Source organism: Chrysemys picta, chromosome 2, assembly GCF_011386835.1.
Source record: "Chrysemys picta bellii isolate R12L10 chromosome 2, ASM1138683v2, whole genome shotgun sequence".
NCBI lineage: Eukaryota > Metazoa > Chordata > Testudines > Emydidae > Chrysemys > Chrysemys picta.
In genome coordinates, this window is record NC_088792.1 from 196,274,467 (window position 1) to 196,288,419 (window position 13,953).

General features: G+C 46.6%; 1 long non-coding RNA gene across 1 annotated transcript; it reads right to left on the reverse strand.

The window, feature by feature from the left end:
- Window positions 1-2,565: 2,565 nt before the first annotated feature.
- Window positions 2,566-6,312, reverse strand: LOC135981673 (uncharacterized). Its single transcript, XR_010598813.1, has 2 exons — window positions 5,816-6,312; window positions 2,566-2,850 (listed from the first exon to the last, which is right to left on the reverse strand). It is a non-coding gene; the product is annotated as an uncharacterized LOC135981673 (long non-coding RNA).
- Window positions 6,313-13,953: the final 7,641 nt, after the last annotated feature.

Here is a 13,953-nt window from a genome sequence, read left to right on the forward strand (position 1 = left end):
TTTTCACACCCCCGAGTGACATAGTTATACCCAAATAAGTTTGTAGTGTAGACCTGGCCTGAGCCAACAGCTAATTTAGAGAATCAGCCAACCATAGCGTGCAAAATGAAAAAGCAAGATAAGAAACCTGGATATCAGGGATCACTAATTCCCAGAGCCGGTTCCACCACAGAGCCAGAATGGGCAGTCACCTAAGGGTAACAAAATGTTTAGTGACTGTTTATTGTGCAGGCGAATGTGAGACTGCGAGGGGGAGCATATTTTCCAGGTTGCCTGGGGAGCAACAACTGTAAAGCAAGTGCTACCAATTCCAGGGGGAATATGAAGAGTAAAAGCTAGAGATCCTGTCAGCTAAATGCAAGAAGGCAATTCGAGTTAAAGAGTAGGCAGAGTCTGAAATGACCTTGCAAAAACAGAAGTGAGAATCATGGGAATTATCTCCCCTGTACACACTTTGCAAAGCACATTTTTTATAACTGTGTTATTTTGCAACTTTCCTTTACATGAGATATCCTGAAGCCAGACAGGAAGCTTCTGGAATCTGGTCACTTCTGACTGAGGCCTCCAGCAACCCATCACTATTCCCTTCTCACAAACCCTATCCTCTCAAATGCTAGGCCATCTCTGAATCTGAGTGGCCTTAGAATCAGCTCACTCTAAAGCTAAACTGCATCACACCACCCCAGCTTTCTATACCACCCTATCTTCTTAGCATAATAAATAAAAATAGTCTTAACTTTATCATGTTGTTGCCAGCACAGAGTGCCCGAGGCAAAGCAACAGCGGGTTCGTTGCCCGGTGTGCTTCGCGTCAATAAACACACCAGGTGGAGAAGCAAACAAAGTTTATTTGGGATCCCAAAGCGGTGCTAGGAGACAGGCACGTCTCAGATCAAGCACACTAACAGGAACAGTTTTTCTTCTTTTATACATTTTGCAGTTAAGCCTCACCCCCCCCCCTTTTCCCCTCTAGCCCTCCCTTTCTCCCTCCCATTCCTCCCTCTACCCCTCCCGTCCCTGGTAATAGTTAAGTCATTCTTGGCAGCTATAAGCCTAGCTTGTTAGTAACTTCTTTAAACCGTTATCTTGTCCTTTTTCCCTTCAGCCAGAAACATGCAGGCCTCATTATTACTGCTTGAGCAGGGGGTTGCACACAGATAACTGGTTGCTTACATATTCCAATTGCACCTGGCTTTTGAGGTTGATTAGAGTTTAAACATGGAAGGATAGAGTTTGGTTCACTTAGGCCTAGTGCAGGAAGGCTTCACTGACACTTAGTGGCCTTCCACCCTCCCAAGTTACCTAGGGTGAGGCCTAGTGATGTCAACAACTCCCTCCTTTGAGAATACTCAACAAACTTTTGGCTGAGTTTTCTCATATTCTGTGGACAAGATATGATTAAGTGCTATGAAGCTGGGGTTTTCAATGAGAGGGTATGCCGGGATTTTTGAGGAGCGGGGGGGCACAAAGCTTACGGAGGAGCATTTTAAAACAAGCAATTAGGAGGAGGGTGACCAGGCACAGTACCACACCTGTGAGGAGGAGACGCACAAGGCCACCCCGCAGTCCTCCTAGGTTGGGCAACCAACTTCAAAGGGAATCGAAAACTGTGGGTTTCCTTTCCTGGGCCTTCCACTGCTTGAAAGCCTGTTTGGCTGACAGGACGTGCTTGTTAATGTCCTGTGAGTTTTCTGGGACGTAAGTACAACATTCATTCCCAATAAGGGCACACACCCCGCCCTGGGAGGCTAAAACATAATGTAAGGCCTGTCTGTTTTTCAGGGACAGCAACCGGAGCTGGTATAGCTCTGAGTTAAGGCTCTTCTCTATGGCCAAGGTTTCATTGGCGAATGTGGTGAGAAACACAGAGAGCCTGCGATAAAATTGGGTTAGCCGTCCCACCCCATGGGATGGAAGAAGGATTATACCCAACCTGTCTCCTTCCTTAATGGGCTCTGAGGTGGCGTACAAAGGTTTACGCTGCCTGGGGTGGCCAGGGGTTGTCCCTTAATGCATACTGGGATTCAATGGTACAGTTTTGTGACAAGGGGGTACCCGAGGTATTTCTTCCCCTACTGAACCATCCCCAACAGATATCTGACCAATTTTGGGGGGACCACCCTCCAGGGTAACCCTGCTGCGTGGTGCGGGATTTGCGAGCATACTCAGCAGTTAGAGAGGTTAAACTCTTGGGCAAAGCAAACCTTCAAGGACTCATATGTGTTTGTTTCCAAGTTAGTAGGGATCCCTTTCCATCCCACTTGTGCCTGGGGGGAAACGGGAGGTAACGAGAGGAGTGTCCCTATGGCAAAGAGTACCACTGTGGCAGACCCTGGACCTGAACTCATGCTGGGCAGGTGACCCTAGGGCCTAACAATTACAATTCCCCAAATACCCACAAAATAACAATTACCAATAGTAGGCAGATTAAAAACAAAAAGGGACCAGGCCACCAGGTAAGGCCGGCCCTGTGAGAGTAAACACAACCAACACTTAGAGTTTTCATGGGGAGTGCGCTGCGACTGTCCAAAGAGACCACAGGGCATTCCCAGCAGGCCTTATTGTCTTTTGAATAACAGTTTAAGTCTCAGGTCATCGCTGGTAGTCCTTTTCCGTAGGCTGGATGGTCCACCGTTCAGGAATGGGCACTGCCTTCAGACGGGAGTGATGAATCCAGTTCTTGTGTCCCTTGACCTTTGCTGCTGTGTGGGAGACCAGCAGGACGGTGTGGGGTCCCTTCCACTTCTCTTGGAGAGGCTAGTCCTTCCAAGTCCGAATGAGAACGGAATCGCCTGGCTGCAAGGAGTGGACAGGGGCATCCAGCGGGAGAGACTGCAAATCTCTGGTATACCTGTGGAGAGAACAGAGAACAGCAGACGGAGAGCACATATACTGAGATAAAAAGCCACACCCCATTTCCCACTTCCCTGCCAGAACCGGTGTACCGTTCATAGGCCATGCCCTTCCAAACATAATCTCGAAGGGACTGAGCCCTAACCTGCCCTTTGGGAGAGCGCGAATGCGGAGCAAAACAAGGGGTAAGGCATCAGGCCACTTAAGGGAAGCCTCTTGTCACACCTTTGAGAGGTGCCGCTTAAGTGTCTGATTTGTGCGTTCCACTACTCCACTGGCCTGCAGTCGCCATGGAGTGTGGAGCTTCCAGGGGATTTGCAAGGCATCCGATATCTTCTGAACAACTTGGGATGTGAAGTGTGTTCCGTTGTCAGATTCCATCCACTGGGGGAGTCCAAAGCGGGGAATGATCTCCTTGACAAATTTCAGAGCCACCGTTTTGGCAGTGTTGTTATGGCATGGGAAGGCTTCAGGCCATCCGCTGAATCGATCCACCAAGACGAAAAGGTATTTGAATCCTTGGGTCCGGGGGAACTCAGTAAAGTCTATTTGCCAAACCAGTCCTGGGCCTGGGGTAGGTTCCAGAGTGGCTGGTGGCACTGACACTCCTGGTCGAGGGTTGTTCTTTTGGCAGACTAGACATTCAGCCTGTACCTGGGAGGCCAGGGGTGTAAGAGCCTCCCTGCCAGCGTATAATTCTTTGTTTCTTCACCAGGGTCAGTTCTTAATGTCTTTTGTAGTCAGGAATTCCTGGACTTTGTGGTTTCAATGAAGCAAGTGTTCCTTCTTCTCTTTTCCTGAAACAGTGTGGTTCAGCATCATACAGAGGAGAGGTTACTAGCACATCAGCCTGTCTTTAAATAGGCTTATCATCAGTCGGAGAGTCCTCCCGAGGTGGAGGGGTGTTTTTACAGTGAGAAGCCTGGGTCCAGGTGGGCAGTCCTTGGTACTTCACAGTGGTGTTGGTGGTTAACAGGACTTGAAAAGGGCCTTTCCAGTGTGGAGCCAAAGCAGTTTTTCGTTGATGGACCTTACGTAGACTCAGTCTCCTTATTTCAATGAATGGCAGGGCTGCTAGGGTCTTTGGTTAGCACTTCTTCTTTTATCTGTGAGAAAAGAAACCTTACACATTTCATTAATGCCTGGCAGTGTTTTGCAGATCTCATAGTTGCTTGGGCACATTCAGGCCCCCCTTTTCTTGGTTGTCAGCCAAGTCTTAGCTGTGAACAATGCCCTTGGATGGTACCAGCATCTTATCTTTGGACTGAGCTTGCTAGCTATATTTTTTTCCTCAGTTAACTCGTTCTGTTCTTTTTCCTTCTCTCCTTCTTGGCTTCTTTTAACTTGCAGGAGGAGAACCCTGTCCTCATTGTCCCACTCCTCCAAGTCTCTGGCCAGGGCCTGGCCAAACAGAGTGGGGGAATTTTTAAATCCCTGGGCCAACACTGTCCAGCAAAGCTGCTTTTTAACCCTCCTTTTGTCCTCCCACTGGCTCCACTCTGGGGCTTGCATGGCTGAGGGCTCAATTGCAAGGGTCATTATCCAGGCATTCTCTGGGGGTAAGGTGAGGGTTATTTCATTTTGGGTGAAATGCAGGGTGGCTCCTAAGCGACAAAGCAGGTCCCATCCTAGTAGAAGTGTTGGACAATCGGGGAGGTAAACCAGTTTGTGAGATAGAGTTCTGTTTCCCAAAGCACATTCCGCTGGGGCATATACCGGGCACTTGGTTCCTTTCCCTGTGGCACCCACCACAGTGAGGGACTCTTGACACAGGCAGCTGCAGGGGTTGGTTTACGGCAGTTCGTGCAGCTCCAGAGTCTATTAAAAAGTCTATGTCCGAATCTCCCACCCGCATTTTTACTCGGGGTTCCAGGGGCAGGATAGTCCGTCTCCCCTGACACACCTATTCTTGATCCTTCGCTGCCATCATAGGGGTACCTTCCCTTTCGGGGCACTCATTTTTCCAATGTCCCTCCTTTCGGCATCTGGCACACTGGTTGCGACCCAGACACCTTTCCTGTGAGCCAGGGCGCCCACGCCCATGTCCTCTCATTCCCCGGCCCCTTCCACCTTCCTGGAATTTTCCCCTGCCACTGGCCTGTACTGCTGCGACCATCATTTTCGCTTGCCTCTTTTCCTTTTCTTTAGACACAACCTGATTACTCTCCACCTCAGACAGCAGGGTCCGCATAAGGACATTACAATCATACCTGTCAGGCTTACAGCTAGCCAGGCACCCTTCAAAGACAGAGATAAATTTGCTTGGGTTCGTAGAGAATTCCCCTGCCTGTGCCTTAAAGGCTGCTAGGTCCACCGGGTTAAAAGGCACATGGGTGTAAACCTGCATAGTAGTGGCCTGATTCCTATCTGAGCCATGTCTGGACACCACAGTCTCAGTGATCAACAGATAAAATTCCACCGAGGGGGCATCTCTGGGACCCGAGACACCTTATCTTTATATGGTGGGGGTGTGATAGCCGAAGGGGACACCGGACCTGCCATTACAGCTGGGGGGGGGGGGTTCTGGGAACTAACAGTAGCTACTACCGAACCTGTCGGAGTCAAATTACACTTTTGCAAAATATCTAACCTATCTCTTAGCAACATAAACAACTGTACATACATATGTTCATTCCATTTACCCGTTCGCTGACAAAACAGATGCAATTGAAGGATCGTGTTATAATTAAGTGATCCTTCCGGTGGCCACCTTTCCTGGTCCTCTAGCTGATATTGAGGCCAGTCTACTGTACAGAACCTTTTCAGTTTACTTTTAATTATTGGATTTGCGCCAAACACTTTCCAATTCACCAGAATGCATTCCAAGGGTGTAACACCTTGCCCTGCCTGCCATACTCTGTCCCTGCCCCATAGGGAGACACTGGGCATCCCCAGGTCATAACAGGTAGACACTGGGCGTCCCCAGGTCAAGACAGATAAAGTCCCCACTGGACTGTTCCTACCTTATCCAAGGGTCTGATTCTGCACCGTCGCCCTATCCATGGGACCGGTTCCCCACCGTCGCCCGCAGCTGCTTCTCCACTACTCGAGCGTGTTGCACCGTTGTGCCCTCTGGGGTCGACCAAACCACGTCTCCGCCGAGGCTCCCGGTAAAGTCACCGGTGCGCGCTGGGCGTCGGTCGTCGCCGCAATCTGTCGACCTCCGAGAGGGGTCTGGGCAAGGCTAAATTTCAGCCTCGAGCCCCACGTTGGGTGCCAAAACTGTTGCCAGCACAGAGTGCCCGAGGCAAGGCAACAGCGGGTTCATTGCCCGGTGTGCTTCACGTCAATAAACACACCAGGTGGAGAAGCAAACAAAGTTTATTTGGGATCCCAAAGTGGTGCTAGGAGACAGGCACGTCTCAGATCAAGCACACTAACAGGAACAGTTTTTCTTCTTGTATACATTTTGCAGTTAAGCCTCACCCCCCCCCCTTTCCCCTCTAGCCCTCCCTTTCTCCCCCCCCCCCATTCCTCCCTCTACCCCTCCCATCCCTGGTAATAGTTAAGTCATTCTTGGCAGCTATAAGCCTAGCTTGTTAGTAACTTCTTTAAACCGTTATCTTGTCCTTTTTCCCTTCAGCCAGAAACATGCAGGCTTCATTATTACTGCTTGAGCAGGGGGTTGCACACAGATAACTGGTTGCTTACATATTCCAATTGCACCTGGCTTTTGAGGTTGATTAGAGTTTAAACATGGAAGGATAGAGTTTGGTTCACTTAGGCCTAGTGCAGGAAGGCTTCCACCCTCCCAAGTTACCTAGGGTGAGGCCTAGTGATGTCAACAATGTGCTGCCTGTTTTGCATCCTTTTACATACAGTAGTCATTTCAAACTAGTCTTTGGACACAGTTTGTATTATGGATTAAATTTTCATAGTAGTGTGTGAGGAATTACAAATGTGTGGTAAATCCCTTTATTGTTAAAGTTGAGTCTCTGTTCTTCCCTTTCATATTTGTTATAGCCCTACCACACTCTTTTATAAGTTCCTGATAACATAAGGCTATTGTATTTTGCAAACTCCAGTGGCTTATATCAAACACAGAATTCTTGACTTTCCCAAACAGCCTAGTTCAGTGGTTCTCAACATATTTATCATTGTGGGCCATATATACGGCCCACACTGTGTTACATGGACCGCAGGTTGAGAACCACAGCATGCCCCCTGCTAAACCCCATGGACCCCTATGCCCAGCACCCCCTGCCCAGAGACCCCTCCACAGAGTGGGGCCAGGAGAGGAGACCCAGGAATGGGGCCAGGCAACGGAGGCTGGGTTGGGCAGAGCAGCTGGGCCCTGGACTCCACCACGTAGGGCAGGCAGGGCAGGGCAGAGCAGCCGGATCCACTGCGCCAGGCCAGGCAGCGGGGACCCCCGCCATAGGGCCAGGAGTGGAGCCCCATATAAAACCTGGGGGTATTCAGCACCCCCCCGCAAATCCCTAGTTCACACACCTATGCTGCCCAGTGCCCCCTACCCAGTCACTGCGCAGAGCCCCCCCAACAATCCTCCCCAGAGACCCACTCTCCCACACCCTGCCCCCCTGCAGTCGTCATCGGCCCACTACCGGGAGGAGCACTCCAGTAAGGCTGCCTGATGCTGTCTCCCCCTGCCATACCAGAGTGGTAATTTTTAAAAAAAAATTAGCACACAGCTGGGCTGCAGCTGTGTGCTAATAGGGTCACATGTGGCCCGTGGGTTGAGAACCACTGGCCTAGTTTGTTGGAGATCACTACATTAATTTTGAGAAGTTGCAGCTATATCACATGTCATAAACTCTCTCTCTCTCTCTATATATATACATAGGACTAACGCCAAACTTTCTCTCTCATCTCTACCTCAGCTTTAATAGAGGCAAAATAACTAATGAAGTATAAGGGCACTTAATATGAGGGCATGTGTTTGCAGAATCCCAAGTATGTAAATTATATTTGTCTAATGGATTCTTCTTGCTGTTTTTTTGTTTGCGTAACTTTAGGCCACATCTGCTTTCCTGCCAGATTCTATGAATTTTCACAATTAAGCTAAGTAAAAATGAAAGAGACTCACTTACATTAAAAGAACCATACATTTATTTTGAGAAAGAAATGGAAAGAGGCAGCAGTTCTATCTATTCAAAATTGTCAAGTGGATACACAGGGAGGAAGAAAAGGCTCCCTTGTGTTGTGGAAAATTAACCGCTTGTTGTGTTTGAATTAGAAAATGCCTGAGGCTTCTTTATTTTATGCGAGCATATATGCAAGGAGAGTCAGCATAGCCCCATGCAAGGTGGCAAGCTGCTTTGCCCTTCTTAAACTTTAACCAGCTTATAAAGGTTAAAACCACAGACAAATTACACATACTTTTGTATTAATTACCTTATTTGGAATACATTGCAAAATTAATACAGGCCAAAAGCAAAATCAGGCATTTTTTTCTTTAGGCCCCTTTTATTACTTATTGTCTATTTTTTTTGCCATCAGTGACCTTTTTAACACACCTGTTGTGGTTATATATTTTATAAGCCTGGCTATTGCAAATTATACTACTTGGGGACTTTTTTACTTTGCCCCCCTTATGCCCTTTATACACACAAAGCCATTGTTCTGCTTTGGGGACTTTTTATATAAAAACAGGATTGGTTAACTTTTTAGGCCTGTAAGCTTGACCAGAGTTCTAAGACCCCCCTAAATTTTCCTTCACACTTGTTTCAGTATTAATGACCACAGAAATCCTGTCTTTATTTTGCAAGTACTGACTGTGTCAAATACAATACTTATCATGAGAACTGATGAGAAAAATATACAAAGAGAATAAATAACATCTGCATATTCAATATTCTAGTAATATGCATTAAACATTAGATAACATTAATAAATATATCAAAGGTACACACTTTAAGGATTATTGAAGTATTCACACCATTTAATTTAAGTGCAGCTCTTTCCTTGCAATAGTCTGCTATGCAAGAGAAGAGCCAAAGAAAAAGAGAAGATTTATAGAAGACATAAACAAAGTGATCAATTAAAAATGTAGTTTAGGGACAAAACAATAGAATCAGATGAGATGGGAAGATCTGTACTTAACATGGAGAATAATAGCACATCAAAGGAATAAGGAATGCTGATATCTATAGAAAAATCATATGGAGAAGAGGTACAGAATTGTAATTGTATGCAAATAAAGTTCCTTTTTCTATTCGCATCTTCTCCATGTTTATTAGAATCTTGTACGTTGAAGCTATTTTTATGCAGAGAACATTTTCCAGATGATACGACTTTTCTATGCATTTGTTATTGGGTGTCATGAAAAGGACAGGGGAACAAGATAATTTTCAGTTTTCTTTCCCCTCATCACTTGCAATGTAACATGCTGATTATTTAAGACCTTAAGAAACTTGCATAATAAGATACATTCTACTGCAGCTTATTTTGTGCTTATAGCATTGGTAACAACAAAACAACATATCAGCCTATTTTACATATTTTATACATCTTGGATGAACGTTAATATATATTTTCTACTGAACTGAATTTTGCTTCAAACTTTTCTTGACCCTTGGCAAAAAGTTATTCAATAGTCAATGGATGTTCAGTTCCAGTTCAGCCCATGCTAATATCCCTGTGCGGGTGCTCTAAAGTAAGACAGAGCTTTTAATTAGAAATTATACCAAAGGTCAGATCCTGGGGGCTGTTATCAAGTCTACATGAGTTTAGAGTTCCCTGAGGCAGTTCTAAATTGTGCTTAGGTCTGAACCAGCAATCCTGATGATATGCAGCCTGACAATAACTCCCACTGAAATCAACAGGAGTCTTTCCATTGATTCAAAGAAGGTGAATCAGATTCTTGCAGATAATGGTCTGGATTTGGAAAAGTGCTTAGTTTTGGCCTAACTCTGCTCCTACTGAATTGAGTGAGAATTTTAACACTGACTTCAATGGGAATAGAGGTAGGCCAATGATGAGCACTTTTGCTCCAACCTAATGGGACCTGAAAAATTCCAGAGGAAGCGATGTTGCCCAGTGAACCACATCATGGTGTGCAATTAGAGATGTTCCTAAACAGGAACATGTATCTGAAGCTCCCAAACTGTTTAATGATGATTACAAAAATACAAAATTTAAAAGCGTCAGCTCATTTGGCCTAACGCACCTGAACCACCAAAGCAGCAAGAAAAACACAAATAATACGCCCTCCCCAAACCTATAACAATAACGAAAATAATAATAATAAAGAACAGGAAACAAAATAAAATCAAGCCCAACAAGGAAACCTTGCATCCTGATTTGAAACCAACCACTTTGGTTGTTCATTTCACTTTGAAGGTGGGCAGCTGGATAGATGGTAATCTCCTGACTAGATGCAGATGGAAAAAGGTAACATACATCAATAATGCTAACTGCATAGCTTGAAGCTTTCTCAAATGTTGACATGGAGCAGGATCTTATAGTTTTAAGCCATCATTGCTCTCCACTGGTTCACTTCCCCCCCCCCCCCCCAGCATAATTTATTGCAGCTTCAGGGAAGGCTCTAAGATTTGCAGACTTGTAACAGTCACTGGGGAGCAGGATCTATGTCTTGCTATATTTTTTTTAAGAATATTATTACTATTCAATGCATATTATGGATTTTTCTCATTTGATTTCCCAAATTTAAATAATATTGTGGTATATCTTAAAAATATTTATATTTGATATTAAAATATGCTTGGAGGCATAGGGGTTTCCCTATGACATCTGCATATTTTGACTGTGAAAAATTCATGATTTTCCCAAATTTTTGCCATGGTGAACACTGAGCCTTAATTGTTAAAGAAATAGCTCCAATTCACAGATAGGTGAATGCCGTTCATCCTCTGTCTCATTGAGAAGCTTTGGATCAAACTCCACCATAGACAGCAGCACTCTGCAGCTCTGACCAAAATAAATGTAAAACTCTTGAAAAAGATAATGTGATAATGTGAAGAGATTATAATGCCCAGATATGTATATGTATGACCTCTGTTTTAATAGCAGTGAGAAATGGTTAAGGGAGAATTAAACTGAGCTATTCAAATTCAAGATATGAAATCACATATGACTTATATCATAGCTAGTTAATTTCATTTGAAAGGTAGTTCATTTACAGATAATAGCTGAGCAGTAACACGGATTCTTCAGGTGAATGGCAATTCTGAAATATAATAAAAAATAATTTTGTGTCAACTTGAAAACAAAAGTTTTCAAAAAATTCAGTGAATGAAAAAGTAAAACAAGTTTTGATCTGTGAGCATTTTAAATGTTTTTAAAAATAAAAGGAAGAAAATTTGAAACAAAAGTTATTTTAAATCAAACAAGCAAAATGTTTAATTTTCAAATGTCAAACCAGTTTGTTTTGTTTAATTTTTTTTTTTTTTTTTTTGGTAAAACAATTTGGCAAAATCCAAACAAATCTGCAAAAAGTCTTGGTGTCACTGAGTCTGCATTTTTTCTGGAGAAATCCTTTTTGGTCAAAACTTTTTCCCAGTTCTAGTGTGTATGCATTTCTATATAGAAGAACTGTACCATACTCATTTTATACTCCTAATGTTGCTGTAAAATTACAGTGAAAGAAAAACAATACCAGGCTCACTCTGAAATTTTGCATCGTATCCCTTAGGGAAGCATTAGTGTCCTGAAAACTCATTTTTGTTGCTCTCCTACCAATCTCTCTCTTTATCTGATACATTTATTTAGCCAATAGAATAGAATATCATCATCTGAGTGCATCAATCGGTTTTTTTCTGCAGACCTCAAACTATATTTATTCCCATTCCCTGTAATTGCTTGTAATTGCTATCCTGTTGATCCTCAGTGTGTACCTTTTCAGAATGTTTGCAGTGATCTGGATTGCTCTGCCTGATGTCCTTTGAGGTCCCCCAGATTTAAAGCTCTGTGGAACAGAGTAGTTTTTTAATCATACGGTTCATAAATATTTTTTTTTTGTTTTATTTAAGTTTTGATCCATTTGTGTCTGCAGCTCCCAAGTTACACTTTCAGTTTGGGATTAAAATGAACTGTCAGCCTCAAAGTGAAAGCCTGTCAGACTCAGAACCACAGAGTGTTAGTTTATCTTATGTCCAAACCATGTGCAACTGTACATTTCATAGAAATTCTGTACAGAACTGAGTGAATGATTTATTTTTTTATGGGAGAAGCAGTCAGCTGGGGAACCTGGTCCATAGAGGAAAATGGGGTGTAAGAGGTCACAGCTGTTCTTCCCCTCCTTCTGGGAGGGATGCCATTCCCCCCTCACTACGGTGCCTCTGTAGGGGTCAAATTCAGGGGGGATTAACACCCAAAAAGAGTCTAGGAGCCCAGGCCCTCAGCCAGGGAGGGGCATTAAACAGTTACAGGGCTCTGGCCTGCAGTCAGGGTAGAGCAGCAAATGAGTCTAAGGGATCAGCTCTCCAGCTAGGCAAACAACAAACAATCTGACATCCTAGCTCTGACGGAGAGCAGACAAACGCAGGCATCTTGGGGTACGTCTTCACTACCCACCGTATTGGCGGGTAGCAATCGATTTATCCGGGATCGATATATCGCGTCTCATTAAGATGCGATATATCGATCCCCGAGTGCGCTCACCGTTGACTCCGGAACTCCACCAGAGCAAGCGGCGGTAGCGCAGTCGACGGGGGAGCCGCAGCCGTCGATCCCGTGCTGTGTGGACCCCAGGTAATTCGATCCAAGATACTTCGACTTCATCTACGCTATTAGCGTAGCTGAAGTTGCGTATCTTGGATCAATCTCCCCCCTAGTGTAGACCAGCCCTTGGCCTCAGGTGCGGAGGCTGCCACCCAGGGTTGGGGTGGCAGGGGTAGGGAGACCCAGACCCACCCGACTCCACCGGGTTCCAGCCCAGGGCCCTAGCAGTGGCAGAGTGTTCTGCCACTGGATCGAAGGGGATCTGCCCAAAACATGCTGACCTAGTTTCAGGCCACAACACAACCAGACTATTGTCTGGTTCCCCTGGGCTACTTCCTATACTCCCACTGTGGGGTACCTGGGTCCCAGGATTGTCGTCTGTCTCCCCAGGGTAGTCAGCTAACAGCAGTCCTAGCTGCTCCTCAGCATCCCTGGCAGCCAGCAGCTCTGGCAGTGGTGAACTGGAGCCGGTTCGCACCGGTTCACAAGAACCAGTTGTTAAATTTAGAAGCCGGTCTAGTACCGGTTCCTAAAGGGGCAGGCGGGTGGGCAAACTCCGGTCTGTGGGCCACATCCAGCCCGCGGGACCATCCTGCCCTGCCCGCCTGAGCTCCCAGCTGGGGAGGCTCCCCCAGCCCCTCCCCTGCTTGCCCCGCCACCCCCCCTTGCAGAGCCCCAGTGCACCATGCTGCTAGCACCAGTGCTCTGGGCAGCTCTGCAGCTCCTACCACTTTGAGCAGCATGGTAAGGGGGTGGGGCTGTGACCTCCAGTGGCCACGTGGCATCATTACACAGCAGCATGGTAAGGGGGCCGGGCCAGGGCTGGGAGGAGGGGTTGGATAAGGGGCAGGGAGTGGTTGAAGGGGGGCAGAGGCTCGGGGGGGGGCTGTCAGGGGATGGGAAATGAGGGGGCGGGTTGGGTAGGCATGGGAGTTCCGGGGGTCTGTCAGGGTGGTGGTGGATGGGGTTGGGGCAGTCAGGGGACAGAGAGTAGGGTGAGTTGGGTAGGGGTTGGGGTCCTGGGGGGCAGTTAGGGTAGGGGGTTTTGGGAGGGGATGGTCAGGGGACAAGGAGCTGGGGGGGGTTGATGGGTTGCGGGTTCTGAGGGGAGCAGTCAGGGGCAGGACGTGGGTTGGGGTCAGATGGGGGGGGCGAGACAGGCACGTGGGGCTTGTACTCAGCGCGTGGTTCCCTACCGGGTCTTCGGCGGCACTTCGGCAGTGGGGAGGGTCTTCACTCACTCCGGGTGAAGTACTTGCCGCCTAAATGCTGCCGAAAACCTGGAGCGAGTGAAGACCCCACCCCCCACCGTCGAAGTGCCGCCGAGGACCCAGTAGGGAACTGGTTCTTAGGATTTTGGGAGCTCATCACTGAGCTCTGGCAGCTCCTTCAGGTCCTCAGCGGTGTAGTGGTCACCATCCAGCTCAAGACCCAGCAGTGGGCAAGAGACGTCTGTCTC